This window comes from Macaca fascicularis, chromosome 11 (assembly GCF_037993035.2).
Source record: "Macaca fascicularis isolate 582-1 chromosome 11, T2T-MFA8v1.1".
NCBI lineage: Eukaryota > Metazoa > Chordata > Mammalia > Primates > Cercopithecidae > Macaca > Macaca fascicularis.
This window is the reverse complement of record NC_088385.1, coordinates 56064878-56085175: the sequence shown is the minus strand read 5'-3', so window position 1 is coordinate 56085175 and position 20298 is coordinate 56064878. Positions and strand designations below refer to the sequence as shown.

The 20298-nt window shown below is 46.2% G+C and overlaps 2 long non-coding RNA genes across 2 annotated transcripts in view; one reads left to right on the top strand and one right to left on the bottom strand.

The window, feature by feature from the left end:
• The first annotated feature begins 150 nt into the window (after nucleotides 1-150).
• LOC141408055 (uncharacterized) lies at nucleotides 151-4375 on the top strand. Its single transcript, XR_012420215.1, has 2 exons — nucleotides 151-317; nucleotides 2711-4375. It is a non-coding gene; the product is annotated as an uncharacterized lncRNA (long non-coding RNA).
• A 4156-nt stretch (nucleotides 4376-8531) lies between these two features.
• LOC135966228 (uncharacterized) overlaps nucleotides 8532-20298 on the bottom strand; it is a 31613-nt gene continuing 19846 nt past the window's right edge. The window contains exon 3 of the long non-coding RNA XR_010579390.2: nucleotides 8532-8650. This is a non-coding gene — a long non-coding RNA (uncharacterized lncRNA). The remainder of the gene's footprint in view (nucleotides 8651-20298) is intronic.

Here is a 20298-nt window from a genome sequence, read left to right as displayed (position 1 = left end):
GTGTCGTGAGGGCGGGCCCCGGGCCCCGCCCCGGGCCGCCGCGGCCCCACCTTGGAGCCCTGGCCTGCGCCAGGCCGCACCCACGGAGTTGGGGCGCGCGGCGCTGATTGGCTGATTCAAACGTTCAAACCAAACTCGTCGGAAGGAGCCAGAAACAGGAAGGGGAGGAAAGAGAGGAAGGGTCCTAGGGCTGGAGAATGGGCTGGGACAGGGGCGGAAGCGTCCACTGGGAGGAGAGAGCACGCCAAGCGTCTGCCCCGTCCCCAGTGGGTGCGGGGGCGTCAGGTGGGCAAAACCCCAGCGAGGGGAAACGTCAGGTAAGAGGGCGACCGCGCCCTGGAGTGAAGCCCTTCCTGCACTGCCCCGGCCTCGCCTCCGGTCCCCGCGGCTGCGCTCCCTACGCAGCCGGGGAGGCGCCGACGCCGGGGCCAGGCTGCGGGTTCCGCCTCGGAGTCCTGGCTGCCGGGCACCCCGGCTGGGCCCTTGGGCGCCCGCTCCCCTCGCTGCTGAGGGCTGTCCAGAGAGAGGGCTTGCTTCCCACTTTAGGTCTGAATCACCACGAACGCGCCTTAAACCCTATTCCCACCTTTTTGGCTGCTTTTCCTTACCTCCTCTTTAAATGAACCTTGGCTCCTAACTTAAGTCTCCTCCCTATAGCTGCGAAAGCGGTTTTTTCAGTTCATTAGGATAATGAATAGCTTCCAGTTTTTGATTGCCAACTATGCAGAGTAGTTGGCTTTTTTTGGGGGGGGGGACGGAGTCTCGTTCTGTCACCCAGGCTGGAGTGCAGTGGCGCGATATCTCAGCTCGTTGTAACCTCTGCCTCCCGGGTTCAAACGATTCTCCTGCCTCAGCCTCCTGAGTAGCTGAGACTACAGGCGCGTGACACCACACCCGGCTAATGTTTTGTATTTTTAGTAGAGACAGGGTTTCACAGTGTTAGCCAGATGGTCTCGATCTCTTGACCTCGTGATCTGCCCGTCTCGGCCTTCCAAAGTGCTGGTATTACAGGCGTGAGCCACCGCGCCCGGCCGAGTAATTGGCTTTTCATATCACATGATCACATTTCATTCATATGACAAGCCCTATGAATTATTACCCCGTTTGCAGATGAGGCAAGTAGGGCTCCTAGGAATTAAATCCTTCAACACTAACTTGTACTGCTTCATACTAAATGTGCCTCTCTGACCATCTCTGCCAAGGTTTCTGAGAAGCGCCCTTTATTTCTGTTGTTTTTGTTTCTCTGCAACTCTATCACGTTATCTTAGCTCATGAATTTCTTGACCATCTCTGGGAGACACAGAGTTTATGGAAATATTGAGAGAACAAAAGTGAATTTTCTGGCTGGGCACGGTGGCTCACGCCTGTTAAGTCCAGCACTTTGGGAAGCTGAGGCAGGCAGGTCACTTGAGGTCAGGAGTTCAAGATATATACTTCAACTCACACATACAAAATGGCCCTTGTGGAACATATGTGTAGAGATTTTAGTCTTAGTAGAGCTTTTCAACTTTTTCATTCATTCCCCAGATATATTTAGCACAGTATCCGAGGTGCTTAGGGAATATGTGTGAGCAAAACTGATGGCCCTGCCTCATGGAGAGTATATTCTAGAGTGGGATAAGGAAGAAAACGAACAGGCCTGGCGCAGTGGCTCAAGTCTGTAATTCCAGCACTTTGGGAGGCTGAGCTGGGCGGATCACTTGAGGTCAGGAGTTTGAGACCAGCCTGGCCAATATGGTGAAATCCCATTTCTACCAAAAAAAAAAATGCAAAAATTAGTCAAGCATGGTGGTGCACACCTGTAATCCCAGCTACTTGGGAGGCTGAGGCAGAATTGCTTGAACCTGGGAGGTGGAGGTTGCAGTGAACAGAGATTGTGCCACTGCACTCCAGCCTGAGTGACAGAGACTCTGTCTCAGGAAAAAAAAAAAAAGTGATTCTCTTCAAATAAATTTTAAGCATTGGGATCCATATTTAAATTTGCTGCCCTCTGCTGGAATTTTTTTGGGAAAAATCTCTTTCCTGGATAGACAGTTAAACATTCACCCTTTATATTAATAGATCTTTCTGAGTCTAAAAATTACAGTGTAAGGAGAGGCAGAAACTGATCTTACTTTTTAGTTGACAGTTTCCAGAATTCACCAAAAATATGCTAAATTATTATTATTATTTTGAGATGAAGTCTCGCTCTGTTGCTCAGGCTGGAGTGCAATGGCACGCTATCAGCTCACTGCAACCTCCACCTCCCAGGTTCAAGCAATTCTCCTGTCTCAGCCACCCAAGTAGCTGGGATTACAGGCATGTGCCACCACGCCCAGCTAATTTTGTATTTTTAGTAGAGATGTGATTTCACCATGTTGGTCAGGCTGGTCTCAAACTCCTGACCTCAGGTGATCCACTGGGCTCAGCCTCCCAAAGTGCTGGGATTACAAGTGTGAGCCAATTCGCCCAGACTATGCTAAATTATTAATAGGGTGACAGAAGACTTGCTTCAGTGATCAGCCTTTTTTTTTTTTTTTTTTTTTGCTATAAAACTTTTTTTTTTTTTTTTTTTTTGAGACAGGGTCTCACAGGGTCACCCAGGGTGGAGTGCAGTGGTGCAGACTCGACTTCCTGGGCTCAAGCAATCCTCTTGCCTCAGCCTTCCAAGTACCTGGTACTACAGATGTGTGCCACCATGCCTGGCTAATTTTTTTTTTTTTTTTTGTAGAGATGGAGTCCTACTATATTTCCCAGGCTGGTTTTGAACTCCTAGGCTCAAGCAATCCTCCTGCCTTGGCCTCTCAAAGTGCTGGAATCACAGGCGTGAGCCACCATGCCTGGCTAATAAACTTCGGATGGACATTTCCCCTCCTCAGGGTCCAGGTTTTGAATGTGAAATATGAGGAGATTGGACAGGATCCTCTGTAAGGCCCTTCCAGCCCTAACATTCTGTGATGTGTGACTCTAGTTTGTGGGGTTCATGTGAGCTCTACAAATATGAGCAAAGGAGAAAACATGCTTTCTCAGTCAACATCTTGACTGAAGAATCACCAGAACATTAGATAAATAGTTAGAGATGGGGCTTTCATTGTAATCTTACAATGCTTTAGGGAAATAAGCGTTGCATACCTACTGCAGCTTTGGGGAACTTGGGCTTTAAATTATCATATAGCATGTTCACAAAACATCACAAAACATTAGTAAAGAGAAAAGAATTCAGATAAAACTGAACCTTATTTTTTTTCAGCCTAACTCTTGTTTTCTTTGCTGGAATACTAGTAATGCTGAAGTATTTATTTGTATTCAGTTACAAATTACATGTTACAATTAATGATGTAGGAATATTTTGTGCTTATGTAGCAATTTCTAACAAAATGTTTTCTATTGCAGTAGTGCCTTGGTAAAGTTTTTATAAATGAGTTTTTACAGAGGTATGTATTATGGAACTATGGAAAATAAAGTCCTGAGACTTGAAATAATTTACCCCAAACCACAAGAGATAGGAGTCAGATTAAATACCTACAATGACAGTTGTCTCTTTTATTCTAGGTTCTTCCTCAGCCTGTTATTGGCTCTAGTTAACAGGGAAAGGGAAGTCCTAGAAAAGTCATTTATTGAATTTGTAGTCCTATGGCAAGGTTACTAATGTAACAAGAAAAAAAAAAGAATTTACCCTACTTTTAACAACCCCAAAGGGCAGCTAGGACTCGGCAGTTGAACAACCTTCTTTAAAACAAGCGGTTTTTTTTTTTTTTTTTTTTTTTGAGACAGAGTCTCGCTGTGTTGCCCAGGCTGGAGAGCAATGGTGCTATCTTGGCTCACTGCAACCTTCACCTCCCGGGTTCAAGTGATTCTCCTTCCTCAGCCTCCAGAGGTGGGATTATAGGCACCCGCCACCACGCCCAGCTAATTTTTGTATTTTTAGTAGAGATAGGGTTTCACCATGTAGGCCAGGCTGGTCTCAAACTCCTGACCTCAGGTGATCTGCCTGCCTCGGCCTCCCAAACAGCTGGGATTACAGGCATGAGCCACTTGCGCCCAGCCTACAATAAGCATTTTTTAAGATTTATGCATTTCAGCCAGGTGAGGTGGCTCATTTCTGTAATCTCAACACTTTGGGGACCAGGGTGGGCAGATTGCTTAAGTCCAGGAGTTCGAGACCAGCCTGGGGCAACATGGCGAAACCCTGTCTCTGCGAAAATTTAAAAAAATTAGCTGGACATGGTGGTGTGTGCCTGTCGTCCAGCTATTTGGAAGGCTTTAGTGGGAGGATCACTTGAGCCTGGGAGGCTGAGGCTGCAGTAAGCCAAGATCTTGCAACTGCACTCCAGCCTGGGGGGAAAACTGAGACCCTGTTCCACCCAAAATAAATAAAATTATGTATTTCAAGGCAGTTTGTTTTTTCTCCTTTTTTACACCTTGTACGTACAGAATAGCAGGACACTATTTTCTAGGTAACATGTTATTTTCTTTTATGGGAAAAACAGTCCTTGGATCCTTTAACTTTTACTTATTTCTCTTTTATCCCACAAATGTTTGCTGTCTTTACAACTTTCCTACAAATTCTTTAAAAGTTCTCTTCCTCCCTGATCTGAGCTGTGTTTTGGATGACTTCCCCTTTGGCATGGATTAGTATGTGAAATGCTAGCTCCGTTCTGGGAGGTTACCATAGAAGATTGACTTTCATCTCTGAAATTACACATTTTCTTTCCACTGAGATTTGACTTGTTCTGATCTGCTTTATATTTCCTAAAAATAAAGTGCTGTGGCATCGCTTCCTCGGTGACTAACTGAAACAACTGAACCGGTTCCTTTGCCCTGTATTCCCACCCTGTATCCCTACACCCACGACTTCTTACTCAAGCTCTTGCTAATCGATATTTCCTGGAACTAACCACCATTCCCTTGCCCCCTTCCCCCATTCCCTTAGGATACACAGATAAAATTCTCTTGGAGGAAATTAAAAGGAACTACTCACATTCTTCAATTGTCTACAGTATTATTCTAATAAGTGGACTATATCATAGAGTCTGAAAAACTTTTCTATTTATAGTAACATTTATTTAATAAATTTATTCATGTACTGAAAAAGCACTCCGGCAGCCCAAAGTGGAAGACCCCTGAAGGTTTTCTTTCCCTGTGACTAACTTCTTGCCACCAAGCAAGACAATGGGGAATTTGTTTAGGGACTGTGAATCTCAGGATAATATTTTCCCTTTTACTTTTCTGTATCTCCACCTGCCTCCTCCTGCTCCCAGGACACACAGCCAGCCATTATCAAGTACACTAAGTAATTTTTTTTGTACATAATTAAGGCAATAAAATCTGAATACTAGAGAATATCAGTGCATAAATTACAGTTAGGAAACTTAGAGGTAAAACCGGTCTCTTTTTATTCATGTACGGCCATGTGTCACGTAACAACCAAGATCTGTTCTAAGAAATGCATCCTAGGCAATTTCTTCATTGTGGGAACATCACAGAGTATACATATGCAAACTTAGCTTATTGCTCCAAAGCTAGAAACTTGTGCAGCCTGTTACTGTACTAAATACTTAGGCAACTGTAACTAGATGGTAAGTATTTGTATCTAGGTTGGGCATGGTGGCTCACACCTGTAATCCCAGCACTTTGGGAGGTTGAGGCAGGCAGATCACTTGAGGTCAGGCATTTGAGACCAGCCTGGCCTACATGGTGAAACCCCAACTCTATTAAAAATACAAAAATTAGCCAGGCGTGGTGGTGTGTACCTATAATCCCAGCTACTCAAGTGGCTGAGGCACAAGAATCGCTTGAACCCAGGAGGCAGAGGTTGCAGTGAGCTGAGATTGCACCACAGCATTCCAGCCGAGGCGACACAGTGAGACTCCGTCTCAAAACCTATAGTAAAAACATGGTATAAAAGATAAAAGATGGCACACCTATATAGGGCACTTACCATGAATGGAACTTGCAGGACTGGAAGTTGCTTAGTGAGTCAGTGGTAAGTGAATGTGAAGGCCTAGGACATTTTTTAAAATGTTTCATTTTTGGCTGGGCGCAGTGGCTCACACCTGTAATCCCAGCACTTTGGGAGGCCAAGGCAGGCGGATCACCTGAGGTCAGGGGTTCGAGACCAGCTTGACCAAAACGGAGAAACCCCGTCTCTACTAAAAATACAAAAAAGTTAGCCGGGCGTGGTGGCACATGCCTGTAATCCCAACTACTCGGGAGGCTGAGGCAGGAGAATTGTTTGAACCTGGGAGGTGGAGGTTGTGGTGAGCCAAGAGTGTGCCATTGCACTCCAGACTGGGCAACAAGAGCAAAACTCTGTCTCAAAAAAAAAAAAGAAAAATTCATTTTTGAATTATTTATTTATAGCCAGGCACGATAGCTCATGCCTGTAATCCTAGCACTTTAGGAGGCCAAGGTGGGCTGATCACCTGAGGTCAGGAGTTCAAGACCAGCCTGACCAACATGGTGAAACCCCATCTCTACTAAAAACACAAAAATTAGCCAGGCGTGGTGGTGCACACCTGTAATCCCAGCTACTTGGGAGGCTGAAGCAGGAGAATCGCTTGAACTAGGGAGGTGGAGGTTGCAGTGTGCCACATCACACCAGTTCACTCCAGCCTGGGCAACAGAGCGAGAGTATCTCAAAAAGAAAACAAAAAACAAAACATAAATAGCTAATTTTTATAAAAACAGGCTGCTCACAAACTCCTGGGCTCAAGTGATGCTCCCTCCCGGGCCTCCCAAAGTGCTGGAATTACAGGTGGGAGCCACTGCACCCAGCTGACCTAGGGCATTATTGTATACTACTGTAGACTTAACACTGACACTTAGGCTGCATTAAACTTGAAAACATGTTTCCTTCTTCAATAATTAACTTTAGCTTACTGTAGCTTTAAAAATTTGTAAGGCCAGGTGCTGTGGCTCATGCCTATAATCCTAGCACTTTGGGAGGCTGAGGCGGGCGGATCACTTGAGGTCAGGAGTTCACAATCAGCCTGGCCAACATGGTGAGACCCTGTCTCTATTAAACAGACAAAAAATTAGCCGGACGTGGTGGTGCATGCCTGTAATCTCAGCTACTCAGGAGGCTGAGGCAGGAGAAAAGCTGGAACCTGGGAGGTGGAGGCTGCAGTGAGCCAAGATTGCACCACTGCACTCCAGCCTGGGCAATAGAGTGAGACTCCACTCAAGAAAAAAAAAATTGTAAACTTTATTTTTTTTAAACTTTTTGACCCTTGTAACAACACAGCTTAAAACACAAACACATTGTACAGCTGTACAACATTTTTTTTGAAACAGGGTGTCCCTCTGTCACCCAGGCTGGGGTGCACTGGCGTGATCACGACTGATTGCAGCCTCAACTTCCCAGGCTCAAGCAATCCTCTCGCTTCAGCTTCCCAAATGTCTGAGGTTACCGTGTGCGCCACCATGCTTGGCTAATTTTTTGTAGAGAGAGGGTCTTGCTATGTTGTCCAGGCTGTCTTGAACTCCTGGCCTCGAGCAATCCTCCCGCCTTGGCCTCCCAAAGTGCTGGAATTACAAGCTTAAGCCACCTCGCCTGGCCTGCAACCATAAAATTAAAAAAAAAAAAAAAAAAAAGCCTCCTCCCAACCCCTTTCCTCAGCCCCTCCACTGCTAGTACCAGTATCTGCATGCTAGGTGTTTATCCCCGGACTGAGGAGTTTAAATGCTTTAACTTATTTATTCTTCATGATAACCCTATGAGGTAGACACTATTGTTACCTCCATTTTACAGGAGAGGAAATGGAGACTGCCTGGCTTTGGAAACTGCCCTGAGGTCACACAGAAGCCCATGCTGCCTTCAGTCCAGCCGTCTTCTCTGGAATCCCAACCCTTCCCTCAGGAGGTTGGCTTTAAGGCCTTCATTTCTAAACCACTGTCTTTTTTTTTTTTTTTTGAGATGGAGTGGCTTGATCTGGACTCACTGCAACCTCTGCCCCCTGGGTTCAAGTGATTCTCTTGTCTCAGACTCCTGAGTAGCTGGGATTATAGGCGCCCACCACCATGCCCAGCTAATTTTTGTGTTTTTAGTAGAGACAGGGTTTCATCATATTGGCCAGGCTGGTCTCGAACTCCTGACTTCAGGTAATCCACCCACCTTGGCCTCCCAAAGTGCTAGGATTACAGGCGTGAGCCACCACTCCTGGCCTAAATTACTGTCTTCTTCTCTCCAAAAACATTAATATAGAACCACTTTTATATCTACAACTTTAATTACATGTTTATTTCCCCAAATCATCAAACTCTGCAGTGGTCCCCAAACCCCTCAGGAGATGCAGTGAAGGAGGGAGGCTGGAACAGGGTTCTAACAGATAAGGGTCTGCACTTGCAGGCCTCTGTTTTTACAACACTTTGCTGTTTTGATCCTCTACTCCATACACTTTTTTCCTTACCCTCCAGCATATTTTGTTCCAGTGTAGTCAGGAATATAAGCCATTTAGAACCCCTGAAAGGTCTTTGTGTGTTTCTGGTAGATAAAGTTTTCCTCATTTTAAAGTACACAGTTCTCTGTTTTGCTCAGTTGCAGTCCCCACTGACCTTGTAAATGGGTGATATGGAACAGCCTGTAACTATAAAATCAGCTTCTTATCCGGTTCCCTCAGCTGCTCCATTTATTTGTACAGAACCCAAGGGATAGAGCTGGGTTCACACACTGTGGAAAATAAAAAAAAGAAATAATTTTTGTTCAAAATAAAGAAACAAATTTTAAATTCACGCTGTTCTTTCTCTTTACTCTGCATGAAATGACTGATAATAAATCAAAGTTGTTTCAGAGGAAAAAAAAATTATCCTGGAATAGAGATCACCTGACAAGCTACACAGCCTGTTTCCTTGATGCTTGCTTGCTCAATTGCATTGGGGGGGTTTCTTTTTTTTTTTTTTTTTTTTTTTTTTTTTGAGACGGAGTCTCACGCTGTTGCCCAGGCTGGAGTGCAGTGGCGCGATCTCGGCTCACTGCAAGCTCCGCCTCCCCGGGTTCACGCCATTCTCCTGCCTCAGCCTCCCGAGTAGCTGGGACTACAGGCGCCCGCCACCTCGCCCGGCTAATTTTCTTGTATTTTTAGTAGAGACGGGGTTTCACCGTGTTAGCCAGGATGGTCTCGATCTCCTGACCTCGTGATCCGCCCGTCTCGGCCTCCCAAAGTGCTGGGATTACAGGCTTGAGCCACCGCGCCCGGCCGCATTGGGGGGTTTCATGGCCTTTGCTGAAGGCCAGGAGGGCCTAACCCCAAGCACACTAGTTTCTTTTAGTGTTGTTCATTTGTTCGTTTTTGAGACAGGGTCTCACTCTGTCACCCAGGCTGGAGTGCAGTGGCACCATTGTAGCTCACTTCAGCCTCAATGTCCCAGGCTCAGGTGATCCTCCCACCTCGGCCTCCCAAGTAGCTGGGACTACAGGCACGTGCCACCACACCCACTGGCCTCAGCCTTCCCAAATGCTGGGAATACAGATGTCAGCCACCACGCCCTAGCGCCAAGCACATTGCTATGGAAGCCTAAGAAGATTGACTGGGCGTGGTAGCTCACGCCTGTAATCCTAGCACTTTGGGAGACTGAGGCCGGCGGATCACGTGATGTCAGGAGTTCAAAACCAGCCTGGCCAACATGGTGAAACCCCGTCTCTAATAAAAATATAAAAATCAGCCAGGCGTGGTGGCAGGTGCCTGTAATCCCAGCTACTCCAGAGGCTGAGACACGAGAATCGCTTGAACCTGGGAGGCTGAGATTGCACCACTGCACTCCAGCCTGGGTGATAGAGTGAGACTGTCTCAAAAAAAAAAAGAAAAAAGATAAATCTGCCGGGTAGAGTGGTTCATGCCTGTAATTCCAGCACTTTGGAAGACCAAGGTGGGTGGATCACTTCAGTCCAGAGGTTTGAGACCAGTCTGAGCAACATAGCAAGATCTCTATCAAAGAAATATATATATATTAAAAAAAAAAAAAAAAAACAAACTTCAGCTGCTGGGGAAAGTGGTAGTTGGTTTCTTAGCAAGCAACAGAATCATTTTGACCTTTAAAGACAAGGACAAGATAAAACACAAAGGGAAAAGCACTGCAGGGTAAGGAAAGTAAAGATTAGAATAACAAAATACTGAATAAGAGACTATTCACTGTAAACTCTCAGAGCCATTATAATTACTAGGAATTCTGGCTTATAGTGTGATTAAATAGAGTAAGCTTTGGCAAGGTCCCTAGTTGTATTTTGGGTGAGTTTCTCCACCTGCATTTGGTGTGAGGATAAGGCTTGCTCTAAAACAGCCTGAGGCCAGGTGCGGTGGCTCAAGCCTGTAATCCCAGCACTTTGGGAGGCTGAAGTGGTAGGATCACTTGAACTCAGGAGTTTGAGACCACCCTGGGCAACACAGAGGGACCCCATTTCTACTTAAAAAATAAAAGAAAAAGAAATATATGTATTTTGCCTCTGCACCAAGTTCCTGACACAGAGCTCCTAAATCCCTTGGAACTTCCTGGATGATGGAAACATCTTTTGTACTAACAAGGGTCTCTCGGTGGCTTGCTGGATAGCTTCAGGATAGGGTCTGGTCACCAGAAAGACGACGTCATGATTAGAAGCTTGAAAATTTAGCCGGGCGCGGTGGCTCAAGCCTGTAATCCCAGCACTTTGGGAGGCCGAGGCAGGTGGATCACGAGGTCAGGAGATCGAGACCATCCTGGCTAACATGATGAAACCCCGTATCTACTAAAAATACAAAAAACTAGCTGGGCGTTGTGGCGGGCGCCTGTAGTCCCAGCTACTCGGAGGCTGAGGCGGGAGAATGGCGTGAACCCGGGAGGCGGAGCTTGCAGTGAGCCGAGATCGCGCCACTGCACTCCAGCCTGGGTGACACAGCGAGACTCCGTCTCAAAAAAAAAAAAAAAAAAAAAAAAAAAAAAAAGAAAATTTAGCCACATCCCCCATCCTCCAGGGAGGGGAGAAGGACTAGCGATTGAGTTAAAAATTGATCATGCCTACGTGATGAAGCCTCCATAAAAATCCCTAAATTACCGGGTTCCCAGAGTTCCAAGGTGGTAAATAAGAACATATCCCCTTGCCAGGAGGGTGGTGCACCCCAGCTCCACTATACTACACTCAAAGGACAGAAGCTGCTGCACTCAGGAGCCTTCCAGACCTCACCCTATCTATCTCCTCATTTGGCAATTCATTCGCTTTTTTTTTTTTTTTTTTTTTTTTTTGAGATGGAGCTCACTCTGTCACCCAGACTAGAGTGCAATGGCGTGATCTCGGTTCAATGCAGCTTCCACTTCCCAAGTTCAAGTGATTCTCTGCCTCAGTCTCCTGAGCAGCTGGGATTACAGGCGTGCACCACAACACTCGGCTAATTTTTTTTTTTTCTTGAGACGGAGTTTCGCTTTTGTTGCCCAGGCTGGAGGGCAATGGCATGATCTTGGCTCACCGCAACCTCCGGCTCCCAGGTTCAAGCAATTTTCCTGCTTCAGCTTCCCGAGTAGCTGGGATTACAGGCATGCGCCACCACGCCTGGCTAATTTGGTATTTTTAGTAGAGACAGGGTTTCTCCATGTTGGTCAGGCTGGTTTCGAACTCCCGACCTCAGGTGATCTGCCTGCCTTGGCCTCCCAAAGTGCTGGGATTACTGGCGTGAGTCACCACACCCGGCTCCCCTTCCTGCTTTTACCCTCCCTTCTATCTCTGTAGGGCTCCCCGTCCCTGATTTTATTAATACTAGTCCTATCCACCTGTGCCCCAGTTCTGTATTCCTGCTCACAGTCTCTGGGATCTTGCTTCATAATTTAACCCTTTTTCTTGACTTTTTTTTTTTTTTGTAATTTTTTTTTTTTTTTTTTTTTTTTTTTTTTTTTTTGAGACGGAGTCTCGCTCTGCCGCCCAGGCTGGAGTGCAGTGGCCGGATCTCAGCTCACTGCAAGCTCCGCCCCCCGGGTTCCCGCCATTCTCCTGGCTCAGCCTCCCCAGTAGCCGGGACTACAGGCGCCTGCCACCTCGCCCGGCTAGTTTTTTTGTATTTTTAGTAGAGACGGGGTTTCACCATGTTAGCCAGGATGGTCTCGATCTCCCGACCTCGTGATCCGCCCGTCTCGGCCTCCCAAAGTGCTGGGATTACAGGCTTGAGCCACCGCGCCCGGCCTTTTTTGTAATTTTAATAGAGACGGGGTTTCACCGTGTTAGCCAGGATTGGTCTCGATCTCCTGACCTCATGATCCACCCACCTTGACCTCCCAAAGTGCTGGGATTACAGGCTTGAGCCACCGCGCCCGGCCCACTTTCTTTTGTTTAGACAAATTGGGACTGAACTCTAGTTTCAGTACCAGTTTGAGTTACTGTTCAAATAAAATTACAGGCCGCTTTGGGAGGCAGAGGCAGGCAGATCGCTTGAGTCCAGGAATTCAAGACCAGCCTGGACGACATAGTGAGACCCTGTCTCTACAAAAAAATTTAAAATTAGCATGGTGTGGTGGTACATACCTGTAGTCCCATCTACTGGGGAGGCTGAGGTGGGAGGATCGCTTGAGCCCAAGAATTCAAGTGAGCCGTGTTGGTGCCACTGCACTCCAGCCTGGGCAAGAGTGAAACCCTCTTTCAAAAATAAAATGAATAGCCCTTCCCCATGCCCCTTCCTTTCATGATTTTAATTTTAAGCATCCCACAATCCAACCACAACCTCCCACTTTTTAGCTCTAGGAAACCAATACCCACAACCCTTCTACCTAACTGGGACTTACAAGACATTACACTCCCACGTGTGCACTGTCCTCTGTTCCGCTACATCCTCAGGTCTCCTTCCATAGCTTCCACCGTAGCTTATGCCTACCAACTCTCATGCTTTATTTTCTTGTTTGTGCTCACTTAGCAAAACCGAATAACCTGATTAAATCTACTCTGCCTACTCCATGCCTGCAGGCATGGCTGTGGTATGCTGACAGTTCCATTTAAAATTCATGACTACTAACCTCCAGTGGGCTTATATTGCTCAGCAGTCATCCGGAATTTCCCTTAATTTTTCATTTTCCCACTCTCCTAAAAGTCTTTTTTTGTTCATTTGTTTGTTTTGTTTTTAAGATAGGGTCTGGCTCTGCTGCCCAGGCTGGAGTGCAGTGGTGCTGCAATCTCGGCTCACTGCAACCTCCATCTCCCGGATTCAAGGAATTCTCCTGCCTTAGCCTCCCAAAGTGGCTGGGAGTACAGAGGCCCACCACACTTGACTAATTTTTGTTTTTGTTTTTGTTTTGAGATGGAGTTTCACTCTTGTTGCCCCAGGCTGGAGTGCAATGGAATGATCTTGGCTCACTGCAACCTCTGCCTCCCAGGTTCAAGTGATTCTCCTACCTCAGCCTCCCAAGTAGCTGGGACTACAGGCACCTGCCACCACGCCTGGCTAACTTTTTGTATTTTTTTAGTAGAGAGAGGGTTTCATCGTGTTAGCAAGGATGGTCTCGATTTCCTGACCTAGTGATCCACCTCCCTCGGCCTCCCAAAGTGCTGAGATTGCAGGCGTGAGCCACCGTGCCCGGTCAATTTTTGTATTTTTAGTAGAGATGGGGTTTCACCATGTTGGCCAGGCTCTAAAAGTCATTTTGTAATATCTTCTTCACTACCCTCAACTTCCCCCAAACCTTCTCCTTATTCTCACTCTCAGTTCATGACTTTTCACCCTTATTCACTGAGAAAATAGAAACAGCCAGAAAAGAATGTCCCCAAGCCCCTACTGCTATGTTTTCCTTGTTAAAATATAATTTTGAAAAAGTTAAGATTATGACTGTCATACAAATATAGAATAAACACCAAGTTTTATTAACTAAAGGAAGCAGTAAAATGGTCAAGCTGGTGAAAAGAGCACTTGAAGAGCAGGAGGAAAGACACTTAAAACTTTATTAGAATAAAATTTCCAGGTAGGTACAAAACTGGTTAATGCCTTACAGAGCAAAAACATCCTAACCTGTGCATCTAGTTTCTGCCACCTAGCATCATATTCTGGAGTTTAATCTATATGGTAGCATGCATCCATACTTCATTCCTTCTTACTGCTGAACAGTATTGCATTGTATGGATATAGCATATTTTATTTACCCATTCACCAGCTGACAGACTCAGAATGTTTGCTGTTGGTTTTTCTTGGAAGCCCTTTTTCTGGTTAAGGATATTCCCTTCTATTCCTAGTTCGTTGAGATTTTATCATGAATGGGTTGGATTTTTGTCAAATGTTTTTTTCTGCATCGAGATGATCATGTAGCTTTTGTCCTTTATTACTATTGTATATTACATTAATTGATTTTAGAATTTAAACCAACAATGCATCCTTGGAATAAATACAGCTTGGTCGTGATTTACAATCCTTTTTTTTTTTTTTTTTTTAAATACCGAGTCTTGCTCTGTCGCCCAGGCTAAAGTGCAGTGGTGCCATCTCAGCTCACTACAACCTCCACCTCTTGGGCTCAAGTGATTCTCCTGCCCCAATCTCCAGAGTGGCTGTGATTAAAGGTGCCTACCACCACCCAGCTAATTTTTGTATTTTTAGCAGAGACAGGGGTTTCACAATGTTGGCCAGGCTAGTCTTGAACTGCTCACCTCAAGTGATCCATCCATCTCGGCCTCCCAAAGTGCTGGGATTACAAGGTGAGCCACCAGGCCCGCCCTATAATCTCTTTTATATGTTGCTGGATTTGGTTTGCAGAGGACTTTTGCATCAATATTTATAAGGATATTGACATATGCTTTTCTTTACAGTATCTTTATCTGGTTTTAGTATCAGAATAATATTGAATTTATAGAATAAATTGGGAAGTGTTCCTCCTCTATTTTCTGAAATAATTTGTTGAATATTTGTATTATTGGTTCTTTAAATATTTAATGGAATTTACCAATGAAGCCATCTGGGCTGGGCTCTTGTGGGAAGATTGTTAGATTGTTTTGTTTTGCTTATTTATTTGTTTTTGAGACAGGGTCTCACTCTGTTGCCTCAGGCTGGAGTGCAGTGGTACAATCTTAGCTCACTGCAACCTCCACCTCCCTGGTTCAAGTAATTGTCCTACCTCAGCCTCCCAAGTAGCTGGGACTACAGGTGTGTGCCACCTCACCTGGGTAATTTTTGTACATTTTGGTAGAGATGGAGGTTTCGCCATAATGCCCAGGCTGGTCTTGAACTCCTGACCTCAAGTGATCTACCTGCCTTGGCCTCCCAAAGTGCTGGTATTACAGGTGTTAGCCACCATGCCTAGCTGGAAGATTGTTTTTTAAATTCATTTTTTTTAACCACTTGATATAGGTATGTTTGGATATCCTATTTCTTCTTGAGTTGGTCTTGATAATTTGTGCCTTTCTAGGGATTTTTCATTTCATTAAATTGCCTAATTTACTGGTATAAAGTTTTTTATATTATACTTTTTGTGTGTGTATGGTAGAGATGGGGTTTCACTGTTACCCAGGCTGTTCTGGAACTCCTGGGCTCAAGCAGTCTGCCCACCTCAGCCTCCCAAAGTGTTGGGATTATAGTCATGAGCCACTACGCCTGGCCCCATAATATACTTTTATACTTTTATACTTTTAACTTTTTTTTTTTTTTTTTGAGACGGAGTCTCGCTCTGCTGCCCAGGCTGGAGTGCAGTGGCGCGATCTCGGCTCACTGCAAGCTCCGCCTCTCGGGTTCACGCCATTCTCCTGCCTCAGCCTCCCGAGTAGCTGGGACTACAGGCGCCCACAACCGCGCCCGGCTAATTTTTTGTATTTTTAGTAGAGACGGGGTTTCACCGTGGTCTCGATCTCCTGACCTTGTGATCCGCCCGCCTCGGCCTCCCAAAGTGCTGGGATTACAGGCGTGAGCCACCGCGCCCGGCCTACTTTTAACTTTTGTAGGGCAGAGATTGATGTCCTCTCTTTCATTCTAGATATTGCTAATTTGTGTCTTCTCTTTTTTAAAAAAAATTTACTACTATTATTTTTTGAGATGGAGTTTCACTCTGTCGCCCAGGTTGCAGTGCAGTGGCACGATCTTGGCTCACTGCAACCTTCCACTTCCTAGGTTCAAGTGATTCTCCCGCCTCAGCCTCCCGAGTAACGGATTACAGGCGCCCACCACCACACCCAGCTAATTTTTGTATTTGTAGTAGAGATGGGGTTTCACCACGTTGGGCCAGGCTGGTCTCAAACTCCTGACCTCAAGTGATCCACCTACCTCGGCCTCCCGAAGTGTTGGAATTATAGACATGAGCCACCATGCCCGGCCTTTGTTTTTTTTAAATTTTTTCCCTTGGTTAATCTTTTTTTTTTTTTTTGGAGACAGTGTCTTGCTCTATTGCCTGCCAGAGTGCAGTGGCGAGACCTCAGCTCACTGCAGCCTCAACCTCTCAGGCTCAAGCAATTCTCCTATCTCATGAGCATCCTCACCCAAGTAGCTGGGGCTACAGGCATGTGCCACCTTGACTAGCTAATTTTTGTATTTTTTTTGGTAGAGACAGTGTTCACCATGTTCCCCAGGCTGGTCTCCAACTCCTGGGCTCAAGTGATCCACCTGCCTCCGCTTCCCAAAGTGCTAGGATTGTAGGTATGAGCCACCACGCCCAGCCATTGTTATTTTTTCAAAGAAACAACTTTTTGTTCCTTGATTTTCTATATTGCTGTTTTCTGTTTCATTGATTTCTGCTCTAATCTTTATTTCCTCTTTTTTGCTCACCTTGGGTTTAGTTTGCTCTTTTATTTATTTATTTAGAGACAGAGTTTCGCTCTTGTTGACCAGGCTGGGGTGCAGTGGCGTGATCTCAGCTCACCACTGTCAGGCCTCTGAGCCTAAGCTAAGCCTTCATATCCCCAGCGACCTGCACGAATACATCCAGATGGCCTGAAGCAACTGAAGATCCACAGAAGTGAAAATAGCTTAACTGACATTCCACCATTGTGATTTGTTTCTGCCCCACCTTAACTGATCAATGTTCTTTATAATCTCCCCCACTCTTAAGAAGTTTCTTTGTAATTCTCCCCACCCTTGAGAATGTACTTTGTGAGATCCACTGCCTATCCCAAAACCTATAAGAACTAATGATAATCCCACCGCCCTTTGCTGACTCTCTTTTCGGACTCAGCCCGCCTGCACCCAGGTGAAATAAACAGCCACGTTCCTCACACAGAGCCTGTTTGGTGATATCTTCACATGGACACGTGAAACAACCACAACCTCTGCCTCCCGGGTTCAAGCGATTCTCCTGCCTCCACCTCCCGAGTACCTGGGATTACAGGCACGCGCCACCACACCCGGCTAATTTTGTATTTTTACTAGAGACGGGGTTTGTCTATGTTGGTCAGGCTGGTCTCAAACTCCCGACCTCAGGTGATCGGCCTGCCACGGCCTCCCAAAGTGCTGGGATTACAGGTATAAGCTACCGAGCCCAGCCTTCTTTATATTTTCTTAAGGTAGAAGCTTAATTTGATTTGAGACCTTTCTTTTCTTCTTATATACCTGTGTTCCTCTGAGCACTTCTAGCTGCTTCCCATAAATTCTGATATGTTGTATTTTCATTTTTACTCAGTTCAAAATATTTTAAGATTTCCCTTGTGATATGGTTTTTGACCTGTGGGCTATTTAGAAGTCTGTTTTATTTCCAAATACTTAGGGATTTCCCAGATTTCTTTCTGTTGTTGATTTTTAACTTTTTTTTTTTTTTTTTTTTTGAGACAGTTTCGCTGTTGTTGCCCAGGCTGAAGTGCAATGACCTGGTCTCAGCTCACTGTAACCTCTGCCTCCCGGGTTCAAGTGATTCTCCTGCCTCAGCCTCCTGAGTAGCTGGGATTACAGGCGCCTGCCACCACGCGCAGCTAATTTTTGTATTTTTAATAGAGACGGGTTTCACTTTGGCCAGGCTGGTTTTGAACTCGTGACCTCAGGTGATCTGCTGGCCTCAGTCTCCTAAAGTTCTGGGATTATAGGCGTGAGCCACTTTCTTTTTCTTTCTTTTTTTTTTTTTATTTTGAGACGGAGTCTTGCTATGTCACCAGGCTGGAGTGTAGTGGCTCTATCTTGGCTCACTGCAACCTCTGCCTCCCAGGTTCAAGCAGTTCTCCTGCCTCAGCCTCCTGGATAGCTGGGACTACAGGTGTGTGCCACCACACCTGGCCAATTTTTTGTATTTTAGTAGAGATGGAGTTTCACCGTGTTGGCCAGGATGGTCTCGATCTCCTGCCTACCTCAGCCTCCCAAACTGCTGGGATTACAGGCGTAAGCCACCGCACCTAGCTCTGATTTTACTTTCTTTTCTTTCTTTTTTTCTTTTTTTTTTTTTTTTGAGACGGAGTCTTGTTCTGTCACCCAGGCTGGAGTGCAGTATCAGGATCTTGGCTCACTGCAACCTCCACCTCCTGGGGTCAAGCAATTCTCCTTCCTCAGCCTCCTGAGTAGCTGGGATTACAGGTGTACACCACCATGCCCAGCTAATTTTTTTGTATTTTAGTAGAGACGAGGTATCACCATGCTGGCCAGGCTGGTCTTGAACTCCTGACCTCGTGATCTGCCTGCCTTGGCCTCCCAGAGTGCTGGGATTACAGGCGTGAGCCACCGTGCCTAGCCGATTTTACTTTCTAAAGCCTGTTTTTTGCTTTGTTTGTGGGTTTGTCTTTGTTTTTGTTTTGTTTTGTTTTGAGACAGAGTCTTGCTTTGTTGCCCAGGCTGGAGTGCAGTGGCTTGATCTCTGCTCACTGCAACCTCCACCTCCCATGTTCAAGCACCTCTCCTGTGTCAGCCTCTTGAGTACATTTGACCTTAGCCAAAAGGCTGAGAAGCGATCAGCCTCCTGAGTAGCTGGGTCTACAGGTGCATGCCACCACGCTCAGCTAATTTTTGTATTTTTAGTAGAAACGGGATTTCACCATATTGGTCAGGCTGATCTTGAGCTCCTGACCTCAGGTGATCCACCCACCTCAGCCTCCCAAAGTGCTGGGATTACAGGCGTGAGCCACCAAGTCCAGCAGGTTTGTCTTTGTTTAGAGACTTGCCTGGGTTAAATCTATGAGCTCTGTCTCCCCCTCTGAGGTGTGTAGCTGCTGATCTCTCTGCTCAGTTTCTTTTTCTCTTACTTTCTTTTTTTTTGAGATGGGGTCTCACTCTGTCGTCCAGGCTGGAGTGCAGTGGCACGATCTCAGTTCACTGTAACCTCTGTCTCCTGGGTTCATGCAGTTCTCCTGTGTCAGCCTCCCAAGTAGCTTAGATTACAGGTGCCCGCCACCAGGCCCAGCTAATTTTTGTATTTTTAGTAGAGACGGGGTTTCACCATATTGGTCAGGCTGGTCTCGAGCTCCTGACCTCAGGTGATCCACCCACTTCAGCCTCCCAAAGTGCTGGACCACTGTGAGCCACTGTGCCCGGCCTTGTTTTATTTTTTAAGTCTGGCTTTCTAGGAGTTGCCCCCTGTGTCTGAGTAGCCTTTCCTGGTTGACCAATGATGGGGCAGAAATTGTCCTGAAACACCATAAGCCAGTTAGCCTTCCGTCTTCTGATAATGCATTTCTGCATATTTTAGGAAGCACCCAATTCAAAGTTCAGGCCATTTTCTTTTTTTTTTTGAAACGGTGTCTCACTCTGTCGCCCAGGCTGGAGTGCAGTGGCGCAATCTCGGCTCTCTGCAAGCTCCGCCTCCCGGGTTCACGCCATTCTCCTGCCTCAGCCTCCTGAGTAGCTGGGACTACAGGCGCCCGCCACTACACCTGGCTAATTTTTTGTATATTTAGTAGAGACAGGGTTTCACCGTGTTAGCCAGGATGGTCTCGATCTCCTGACCTCATGATCCGCCCACCTCGGCCTCCCAAAGTGCTGGGATTACAGGCCTGAGCCACCGCGCCCGGCCAAGTTCAGGCCATTTTCAATTCTGTCTGGGCTTTTACTTTTATTCGCTGTTGGGTTTTTCCATCACATTTTCTCTAGGCAGGCTGCCCAGGGTCAGGCAGAAGCATGTGGCAATTAGGCCAGGTGCAGTGCCTCATGCTTGTAATCCTATCACTTTGGGAGGCTGAGGTGGGCAGATATTTGAGATCAGGAATTTGAGACCAGCCTGGCCAACATGGTGAAATCCCCTCTCTACTAAAAAATACAAAAATTAGGTGGGCGTGAGGGTGCGTGCCTGTAGTCCCAGCTACTTGGGAGGCGGAGGTTGCAGGTAGCTGAGATTGTGCCACTGCACTCCAGCCTGGGTGCCAGAGTGAGATTCCATCTCAGAAAGAAAAAAAAAAGAAGTATGTGGCAATCTTAGGCCCTCTGTCTTCTGCTGTAAATGTGTAGAAGTTTAGCCAGGAAGATGCTTGCCCCAGCCAGAACCGTAACCTCAGGT